This window comes from Cavia porcellus, unplaced genomic scaffold (assembly GCF_034190915.1).
Source record: "Cavia porcellus strain 051 isolate PalLab524CR breed Dunkin Hartley unplaced genomic scaffold, mCavPor4.1 scaffold_4, whole genome shotgun sequence".
NCBI classification, from domain to species: Eukaryota; Metazoa; Chordata; class Mammalia; order Rodentia; family Caviidae; genus Cavia; species Cavia porcellus.
In genome coordinates, this window is record NW_026947487.1 from 118,947,382 (window position 1) to 118,957,148 (window position 9,767).

Below are 9,767 nucleotides of genomic sequence, written 5' to 3' on the forward strand. Positions count from 1 at the left end.
GTGCTGGCGCTCATCTCTACCCACGCACGCCTGAAACCCGCACGGATCGTCTCACCGACACAGGCGGGCAGCACAAGGCCGCTGGCTCAGGTTTCCACGTGGGGCTTGCTTAGCCCAAGGGGGCAGGAGCTGGGGGCGCGGCAATGTGGCAGAGCTATTGCCCGTACGAGGCGCTGGGTTCAAACGCTGGCACGGACCAAAAGGGACGGAAAGACAAGAACAGAAAAGACCGGCGGTAGGAAGTCTGCGCTCTGTATGGGCAGCAGGTGTCACCCTAGACACTGCAGGAGGCCCTCGCAGAGCCAGCCGCATGACAACCGACCCCAAAGAGGTGATCCTGCTGCCTAGGGACAGTTTCCACCGGCTCTGCTTATTTCCACCGAGTGTGAGTGTGTGATGGTGGTGGAACTGGGGACTGAATAACGCGGTCTGCACTGAGCTGCATCCCCAGCCCATTTTACTCTTTTTGTTATTGAGATGGTTGCTAAATTGTCACACTGGTTGTGGATCCTGCTGCCTCAGCCTCCCAGAAAGCTGGAATTACAGACACACGCTACTATACCCAACTAAGCCTGTTCTTATTTACTGGGCATTTAGTTAAGTAAGTACTGTGTGCTGCGCAGGGCACCCAGAAAACTGAATACGATGCCTCTCGGCTTGCTCCTGCCTGCCTCGCAGTCCAGCAGGTTTCGTCCTGATCTCTGCAGCAGCCCACTGATCATCCTGCCTCCTTGTCAGGTCCCATGTCATCCACCAGCGGCTCCCGGTGTATCTTTCTGTCTTCTTTGGCTCCCTGGGGCTGTCACCCGAGCCTCTTCCTGGCACCTAAGCCACATTCCCCAGCGTCACGGCTTTCCACGGCACAGCCCGTCAAGCTAGGACAGGTTCTGAGCGAGGCTCTGTCCACATCCCAGCTCCCTGGCTCACAAAACACACGGCGCTGAGCAAAGAACAGTGACCTGGAGCCACCACCTTCTCCGCTGTGCAGCTGCGTTGGTAATATGAGTTTGGACTCGTGACATTGCCAGCAGTCAGCTCTTTGGGGCCCACAGGAAGGACAATTTATATGGCCATGCATAATTGTTCCTGCCCCCCGGGACCGGCAGGGACGCAGGGAGAGCATGTGGTGTGTGTGGTGTGTGTGAGGCACCAGAAAAGTGCCTCCAGAAAAGGCGACCAGAAAAGTGGACACAGTGTCTAGACCCCACCTACTGGCTCCTCACTGCAACAGTAATAACCTGCCCTGTGACTGTCACCTCCCCGCCCCTAACACCGCAGGAGCCCGCCGCAGCTGCAGAGGGGCCTCGCCCCCTGCTCTCCTCTCCCCTTCAGCCTGGGCGTCCTGATCTCCCCATCTGCCCTCCCCCAGCTGTCCCGCTGCTTCTGCTGAACTTTGGGCCCGAGTCCTTATCTTTCTGCTCTGCCCAGCTTCTTCACTGGCAGTGGAGCCAGTAGACGGATGACAGAGAAACAGTGCCTCCGACTGCTGGCCTCTGCGCAAATCAAATCCCTCAGAGACTCTGCACCTCCAACAGTGTGTCCCTGTGCCCTACCTGAGGGCATCTTGAGCGGTGACCGGGGCTAAATGAGGGTTCAGTGTCCTAAGGGGCACCAAGAGCTAGTGTGCCCCTCCGTCAAATGGGGTCTCACTAGTTAGCTCAATTGGCCTCCAACTCATGTAGCCCAGATTGGCCTCCAACTCAAGATCCTCCTGCCTCAGCCTCCTGAGCGCCGGGATTGGGAGTGCTACTGTGCCCAGCTTCTGTTGTCTCCAGTGAGAGGGTGGCCAACTGCAAGCCAGCAGGTGAATTGTCACCAGAACAGAGCACTGGCCCCTGACCTCTGACCTGAGCCCCCAGAACTTTGAGACAGTGGATGCCCACTATGGAAGCCACTTGGCTGATGGAGGCAGCATTCCAGGGACCAGAGAAAGTGCCTCTCCTGGGCAGCGGGCAGCACGGAACCTCTGGCTCTCGTCCTGTCCCCATAGAGTGGCTGAAAGCCTTCCTGCTCCCCAACTGCTGTCCCTAGCCTTGGAGACACACTGCCCATCCTGTAGGTAGGAAAAGAGGGTGAAGTCACCCACCCCGCTGTCACTGCCCACACAGTGCCTGGCACGCAGCACAGGCCCAGGGCTTGCAGGAGAGACTTCAAGTACTCAGTCCTCCAATGCCATCGGAGCCTGGGCCGTGAGGCTACAAATGTGGCCTGGCAGTGGAGGAGTTCTGGGGGCTGGGCACCTGTGCCCCTGGAGAAGGACAGAGGACAGAGCTGGAGACTTTCCTCGGGCTTCTCGGCCTCCGTCAGTGCTCCAGGCAGCTCTGTGCCAGGTCCCTAAGCGCTTAAGTTCCCGCAGGCCTGAGGCCGCCAAGGTCCCTTGCTGATGGGCTGAGCGCAGCCTGGAAGCCCTCAGGGCACTTTGGGTGGTGGCGACGACGTGTGAGCCACCATGCAGGGAACAGCCTGGCCTCACGCCGGCAACTGAGAAGGAGAGGCCAGCATGGGGTCCTGCTGGACAGCCTCCCGCAGCCAAGGGTCCTCAGGGCGTGGTGGTAGGGAGTCGTGGCTCACAGCACCACGTGGAGGAAATGCTTCCCAGCAGGAGCTCCGGGGAGCCCCCTCCAGATAGCCCTCCAGTCACCTCCTTTCAGGTCCCCAGATATGGCACTGTCACAGTTCCTAGACCCAGAGAGCACCAAACCTTCAGCTCCTGGGATGCGGCCCCCTCTCCTGCTCCCCTAAGCCCCGCCCGGGTCACCCAGCAGCGTTACCACCCGCCCTGAGCACAGCGTCTTCATGAGTCTCCTGTCCGCTGTCCACGGGACACTGACTGGCTCTCCGTCATTCTCAGCCTCTTTCCTAAAACTCTGCGAATCTCCACGTGCACTAACCGAGCAGCAGAGACCGAGGCTTGGAACACACCATGGACGTCCGTCTGCTCGTGGCTCTGCAGGTCCTGAGGGTCTCCGGAGCCCTCGACTTCTCCACTCCTGTCTGACAGGGGTCCCGGGCTCGGGGCCTCTCCTCCCATCACCAAAGCCTGCGGTGGCCAGCAGAGTCCCACATCATCTGCTCTGCCCTGCCTCCCACTGCCCTCTCCCCTAATCCCTGGGGCTATACTGAGCCCGCCTGGCTGGCCCAGGACTCCTCCCTGCCTCCATGCCAGCCGACTGGCAGCTTCACCCACAGCCTTCAGTCCCCTCTGTTTGCCACCTGGCATTGCCCGGATCCCTCTCAAGGTCCTTGCTCTGCACCCGTCTGGGAGGTCCAGCCCCGGCCGGCCCTGGGTCCCACCCCATTCTCCTGGCCCAGGACTCAAAACCCTCAGGCTCCAGCCAGCTACCGTGAAGACGGTGACACAATGGGGTCCTCGTAGAGAGTCCACCAAAAAATGTCTACAAGACACTTCAGGGGAAGAAGAAATGGTACAAAATATTTTAGTACTGCATTTATTGAGACCTCATGAAAGTCCTGCCATGCCTGTGGACAAAGCAGTCAGTTTACCAGCAGCCAAGATGTGGTGTGTGTATTTTTACAAGTTTTTCTTTTTCTGAAGTGTGTTTATACATTTCTCTGGCACACTCTGTTTTCCAATTATCTTCCTGAACGGTCCTTGAGATAAACTCCTATTGCGTTTCAGGGCCAGCAGTGATTTAGAGGTGCCCTCTATGGACAAGAGTCTGTTCATTGCAAGAGAAGATCTCACAGGAGAGGAGCTGGAGATGTTACTTACCTCTGCAGACCAGGAGCTGTGTACATTTGGGGGTCCCCAATATGGTCCTCAGTTTCCGGGACTTACTAGGAAGACCCAAGGTGTGGCTCATAGCCACCGCCACAGTGTGATTCAGTGTAGTTAAAGCTAATCCCTGGGTGGGCGGAGGGGACTGTGTGTCTAACACCCAGCCACCAGGTGTGTGTGAAACGTCACCACCCTGGAAGTCACCAGGGTCTCGGCACCCAGGGTTCTTGCTGGGGCCTGAGCTCATGGGCACCCTCGTCTGGCCGTCCCCAAGAATTAGCAGGAGCGCAGGAATTCAGCAGGGACACACAGCTGATTCACTTTGGGCACGAGAGCACCGTCATCATCGAGGAGCTTGAGGACCCTTCCTGAATCCGGCTCCTGGACCCCAGCAGCACTTTCGGGCCACTGCGCAAGCTCTTCAGTTCTGAGGTGGTCAGTGTTTGCGTTCCCCTGCTGCTAACCACCTGCATTAGACAGCCACCCACTGCGGTCAGGGACACAGGGCTGAAGACAGAGGAGCTGACGTTCAGAACTGGGTGGGCGCCGAGCCACCAACGCCTCCTCCTGCAGCTCCCGCCCAGCGGGCCTGGCTCTCTCTTCCTACGGGGAGACCGACGGTGGCGGAGCAGAAACACACTTCCCTCTGTTGAGCCCTCAGATTCCAACTTCCACCTGCCCAGGAGTGGTGCCTCACAGTTTATACTTAGCAGTTACCTTACTGTACTGTTTGTGAGGTGAGGGCCACCCCTGAAGGCTCCCCCGGGCTCCAGCTTCCTGGCTGTATCTCAGCGCCCGCAGATGGAAATCCTGAGCTGGGACACCTGGGAGTCCAGGAAGACTTTACTGAGTGGACACAACTCGAACAGAAAGGGCACATTTGCTGCTGAAGACCACCCCAGCGTGATCACAGCATCACGTCCCTCCGAGCAGGGCAGCACCGAGAGACAGGAGCGGTAACCGGTGGCAGGAAAGGTGCTCGTGCTGGGTCTGAGAGGGCTGGCAGGAGACCAAGTACAGGACTGGTCAGGAGATGGCTGTGTTCATCAAAGAGCACTGGAGATAGACAACGTGGCTCACACCTGTAATCCAGCACCCTGGGAGGCTGAAGCAGGACGATTACATGGTTTTTGTTTATTTTTTTGAAAGTTTGATTGAATCCATGAATGAAGTCAAATAGTTAACATTGATGAGTGACCACATGTTGGAGGCCAAGCTGTGCAAATTAGTAACTTGGCAAGATTCCCTCAAAAACAGAATAGGTGAAAGCCTGGAGATACAGCTCAGTACAGAGGTCCTGGGTTCAATCCTTGCTACTGAAAAGCAAAAAAAATAGCCTTAGGAATGAAGAAGTGAAGCGAGACAGAGAGGAGATATTCACAACACAGAGTCAGAAAATGACCTCTGTCCAAAATGTTAAACCACCACGAGTCAGTCAGAAAAGGACAGGTGAGTTCTCCCGTGACCCAGCACACAGCAATGCCGTCTGTATCACAAGGATTCACCAGAAGAATAGATTTAATGCTATATACCATACATAAAGGATTCACAAAGGAGGCGTACAACAGCCACCTGCAGAGTCACACACAGAAGAACACAAAAGGGCCATTCATCCACGTGCCGGAGGGCTGGAGGACCCAGGTGCAAGTCAACGGTGTGGAGCTCACTGGAAATCCAGTGCAAGTCCTTCTGGGAATGCTGGACGGTTTGTGTTGGAAGACAGAAGAATGCTGGCGGCTGAAGGAACTGGTGATGACGAAGACCGAGCTCCTCTGCAGAAGCAAAAAGGGTGGACTTCCTTCTCCTTTCCCATTTTATTCCATCCAAGCTACAGGCCGACTGGTTGTACCACCCGCATCCATGGTGGGTTTTCCCTCGTCCATGTTGGGTTAATCATCCAGACACACCCAGACCTGTGCTGCACCAACCCACTCATCCATTCAAGTTGACACCAAAATTAGCGGGCACAGTCCACCCCTTGCTAACTGGGCGATCACTACACCTCCCTAAGCCATACTCACTCTCCAAATACAACAGCAAGTTCGTAATTACATCTAACATGATACACCGATCCTGCATACACGTGGCAGCACACTAATTCCCTGCCCAGAACAGAAGGCAAATGGGGGCAGGGTGGTAATGTCTACTCTTCCCCTAACATTTCACAATTTAAGCATTGTAACGTAAATTTGCAATACCGAAGAGCTGATATTATCTGTCAACATTTTTATGTTGCAAAGGAAGAAAACAAAGATACCTGCCTAGTAATACAAGCCTATAGATGCAGCAGGAAGAAAGTTATAATTGCACCCTCATTTCTGTAAGTGGCCATGCTGGTATTCAGAACTACTGTCTTCTGGTACCAGTTCTGTACTCCCTTGGCCGTCACCAATCACCTCAGGTCTTGGTGCTTTACCTGACAGAGTGACCCGTACGTTCCTGAGACCGTGGACCGTTTGTCACCCTGCCTGGATCGGGCTGTGGTCGTTTCCACTGACCTTAATAACAGGGCATGGTCATTCTAGGAGGCACCCTGGGAACCTCCTTCACTCCAGATACATTTTTCCTCCATGGTAGAATAATAGCCCCATTCCCCTTTAGGTATCACTCCTAACTGCCTTTGAGCTTGCTTACGCAGAGGCATCAGGAGCCCGAAAGAACCCAGGGACACTCTCAGTTTCCAGCTCGGGGGAACCACGGCTGTGCTTCCTGGTATATCTTCCCTGCTCAGGAATTAAGACTTCTAGGCCATCAGAGGGTAAGCTCACGGAACAGAAAGCAAAACTTTTGCTGGTGGGTCCCTAGAGTCATGGTGAGCAGTACCATTCCCACCTCCACCCCTCGATTCCTGGACCCCTGGATGCTGGCTGTGGAGACACAGTGCCCCACCGTGGATGCTGATTCAAAGCACGTACAGCCTTTTGACGAACCTTGCCCCAAACCTGCAAGCTATTGCCACTTAGCTGGAGCTGTAATGGCATCTTAGATAGATGGTTCTACCATGTTTATCAATCCAGCTGCTTCTGGATGGGGAGGAACATGGTAAGACCAGTGAATTCCAGGAGCGTGGCCCATTGCTTCACTTATGTGGCTATAAATGTGTTCCCTGGTCAGAGGCAGTGCTGTGTGGAAACCCACGGGGGTGGATAAGGCATTCTGTGAGTCCACGGAGGGTGGTTCTGGGAGAAGCATTGCATGCAGGGAAGGCAAAGCCATACCCGAAATAAATATCAATGCCAGTAAGAACCAAGTGCTCCCCTCTCGTGGCAGAAGCAGCCCAATACAATCAACCTGCCCTGGTCTCCTCAGCCTGATCCTCCAGGGACTATCCGAGACCCAGCGTTGGTCTCTGCCACTGGCACAGCAGGCATTCGGCAGCGGCTAGATCAGCCTTAATGGGCTGCAGAGACCATGCACAACCTCATCCCTGTTCAGGAGGCCCGTGGGCAGTGACCAGGTGGCTGGAGATCTGCACTAGAAGGTGAAGGAGCTGGAGATGAATGACCAAAGGTGACCACAAAGCAAGACCGGCCGGAGGCCTCCAAAGAAGCATAAAGGCGAACATCCTTCCTCTTTCCCTTTTTACCCCAACCAGGCTGCAAGTCGCTGCCACTCACACCAGCCGGGCTCTGCTTCTTCAGTCGCAGCTTGCTAATTAACACTCAGACACAGCTGCTAGTCTGCCAGAGGGTTCTTCACCAGTTAATCATTACACTGTCGCTGACTGTCAAAGACTTAGTCGGTCTTTGCACAGATCTTTCTTGTGGATCAAAACCTTGGTGACTGTTTAGATGTTTTTATTCATTACAGTCAAAAACACATTGCCATAACCCCTCTCAGAATCCTCCCCTTCTCTCAGTTATCCCGTCATTCTCCCTGCTTCCCGGAGTCCTCTTTCCTGAGCATCTTCAGCTATGCTGTCACGGCTGCCTCTATGTGCTGAAGGGATTCAGAGTGTTGGCCCTGCGGGTCCTCTTGGCTCTGAGGAGGAGGGGAAGTCACACGGTGCCGGATCCCGCACGTAGCTGGATGAGGGCCCGCTGTAACTCTGTGTGAGCTGCCTTCCTGTCAGGCGGCCCTGGCCAGCAGCGGTCACCAGAGTTTTTATCACACAAGCGACCAAACCAAAGGAATAAATTCGTTTGAAGTGACGGGCAGGATTTGGAGAGGGACTCATCACAAAACGTCCTCTGTAATAAATTCAAACTTTCACCCACCGTTTATTCTGATCACCCTGGAAAGTTACGCAGCTCCCCGGGAGCAGTGAGCTCGGGGAGTGGCCTTTGCCCAGCAGTGCCTGAGTCACTGCAGTGTTAATAACTGGCTGGGTGGTCAGTCTCGTCACTGTCACCGGCAGGCTCGATAGCTGTGCCTCTATCTCTCCTGCAATCTTTATGTGCCTAGTGTTAACATCCGCGAGCCTGGGAAAGTGCTCGGGTATTTACACACACAGGCACGCACACACACACACACAGTATATTTGCACAAAGCTGATCAGGGATGAAAGGTCACACATGCTCTTGAGGGTTTCTGTGGGTACAGAACGAATGCTGCATTTCAAGGAGTCTCTCTTAACAGAGTTCCAGAAGGAGCTCTGCTGACCTTGTCAGCCCAGGCCGGATTTTATAACCTTGCTTCTAGCAATAAGCAAAGATTAGGGATCCAGCACACTCACGGAATGGCACAGAAATGTACGAGAGGTTTGGCCAGAATCACACAGCATGGGTGCAAACCAGAAGTGACAAGCGGGTGTCCCCACACGCTCACCAGAAGGCTGGAGTTGAAAACATTGATGGGAACAAATGTTGGGGAAGATGTGGGGGTGAGAACCGTGCGTCCTGCAGGTGGGGAGACAAATTGGCGTGCCCCACTCGGAAAACACAGGTTAAGTCTCCTCCCCCAAGTGTGGTAGCTGCCCACCCCCAGAAACGAGCATGTGAGGTCCCCCAGAGACACAGAGGTTTAAGAGCAGCTCCGTTCACTCCCCAGGTGTCAGTCTGCCACCAGGAAACCAACCTCGGGTGCCCACCCATGCATAGAAAGGCACGTGGCATGCTCAGGGTGCACCTGCAGGCCCCAGGAGGCTGGAGGCAGCTGACACGCAGCACGAGGATGGGCCCACTGTGCGGTGGAGGTCAGGACCCAGGTGGCCTCCAGGAAGCAGGGGAGGGACCAAGTGGGAGCTGTCAGGGACAAGCTGCGGGAGAGCTCCCTGGAGCGGGCTGCTCAGCTGTGACCAGAGTAGCAGACATAGGTATGTCCATGCCACAGCACAGCGAGGGGCGTGGGCTCAGCAGAGGCCCTGATGCACCTTCTACGGGTCCGGAACCGAGCCCCAGAGGCAGGTACCCACAGCCCAGGGTACATGTTTATTCTGGGTGATCAGAAAAAGATTCACCCAGAGTACACAAGGCAGAAACCAAGTGAGCACAGCTTCACAGGCAGCAATATACACAATCGTGTGTGTGTGTGTGTGTGTGTGTGTGTGTGTGTGTGCGCGCGCACACACACACCCACACAGCGGATGGCTTTTCACAGAAGGGGCTGTTTTCCCACAAAAGCGAGATTGAGTCAAGGCAGTAAACTGAAGTCACTCAAGGGCTGGGGGGTCAGAAATGTTGAGGACCTTGCCTGCCTTAAAGATGTCAACTTTGCCCTTGTTTCTTAGCAGTAGTTTCTCTTTGACTAAAAGCAATTTGCTTTGTTTGTTCAAGGTGGATTTAGAGGATAATTTACCAGCTGCTAATACAGCCCCAGTATAGGACAGTCAGGAACAATCTGAGATATGTGCCGGGCGTGGTGGCTCACCCTGTCACCCCAGCACTCGGGAGGCCGAGACAGCTAGATCACTGCAAATCCCAGACCAGCCTGGGCTACAGAGCGAGCTCAAGGCCAGCCTGGACTGCATAGCGAGCCCCTGTCTCAGAAAGACAAAAAAAGAGAGAGAATCTGAAATATGTTCATGTTTGTTCAACCCTAAAATTTATTACTGCCAAACATCATTCATTAATTTCTTGGATTAGGTTAA